Source organism: Aplysia californica, unplaced genomic scaffold, assembly GCF_000002075.1.
Source record: "Aplysia californica isolate F4 #8 unplaced genomic scaffold, AplCal3.0 scaffold01074, whole genome shotgun sequence".
Classification (NCBI taxonomy): Eukaryota; Metazoa; Mollusca; class Gastropoda; order Aplysiida; family Aplysiidae; genus Aplysia; species Aplysia californica.
In genome coordinates this window covers 25136-26513 of record NW_004798344.1, presented here as the reverse complement: position 1 = coordinate 26513, position 1378 = coordinate 25136, and positions in this window count along the sequence as shown.

The following is a 1378-nucleotide window of genomic DNA, read 5'->3' as shown; positions in this document are numbered from 1 at the left end:
GGGGAGTCCTCGCCTCATGCCAACACTACACCGGGGTGGGGGTGAGAATAACGGATCATGAGCGTGTATTATATTGTTTAGCAGTGGTAGCAAAGATTCTCCACTAGTGTAGAATCTTTGATAAATCGCTCGTTGGGTTAACAGAAGCGATGACGACACTCATAGCGAGTTTGGCGGTACATCAATATCATTAACAAGACAGCATTGGTAGAGAATTTTTCCTCAAACTCTCATAATATAATATAATATTTTATGTCCATAGAATTAATGTGAGCCCCGAAGCAATCCAGCGGAGAGCTCAAGTGAATTGTGATTGGTTCATTGTCTTGCCACTATTTTTAAATTTAGGTCTTGCCCCGACTCTGCGATCGTGAACTTCAGCGAGGTGAACGCAGAGTTGAGTTAGTTAGGTCACCGTCTATTGAGTTGCGCCTTTGAATGTTTTTTCTTGGTAAACGTTTCATGGCGCTCACAGCTGCATAAGGTAATATGAGCGCGCGGGACACATTAAACATTTTCAATAGGTAGGATTTTTTAAAAATTTACCTAGGTCTCGACGAAGCCTGTTGTTATCTATTTTAGACCACCAAGGGATCTTTAGCGTGCAAAATTTGCACACGGGACCTCCGAAGGTGTTCGCCCTTGTCCGAGAAAGCTAGGTGTAGATCTTTCCTACCAGAAGATCAGAGGTGTGGCTGAAAAAAGCAGCAAGAAGGCGCCAAGGAGTAGCAGTAGAAAGGCTGCAGAAAGAGTCATGAGCCCAGAGGAAGGGGCAAAGGAGGTGAGTGATGGGGGCAGAAAGTGGAGACGAAAGTAGGAGACAGAACATTGTTAGAGAGAAGGAAAAGAAGTGAAAGGAGACAATTTTTTAGAGAAGAAACATTTCTGTCGCTATCCGGATTCGAACCCGTGACCTATTGAAGGAAAGGCAAACACTTTAACCCAAAGGCCATCAAAGCCCCCCGCTTTTGAATGGTGTTTTGGGGGAGCGGTCAAAGTTTTATTACTTTAGTTTTCCGTTCCAATGCAAGATGAACGGAATTGATTTTTAGCTAATAAATATTTAATATGTAGATGTAGTTTTAGGAATCAAAGCGGCAAATAAAAAGAATGAAAATAAAAGCATTAGGTCCTCACGATCTCAAAGATTTAAAAATTATACACCATCCCATTTACTATGCCCTTGAACATCTTCAAACTGCGATAGTTTAATTGTGGACGCCCAATTTTTAGACCCATGAGCCACCTCTGCATATGCATACAAACAAGCACACGCACAGATACACACAAACACACACGTACATACAAGAGACATAATATACACATGGACACACTCACACATGTATACAAACAAGCACATTCACACACACACACACAC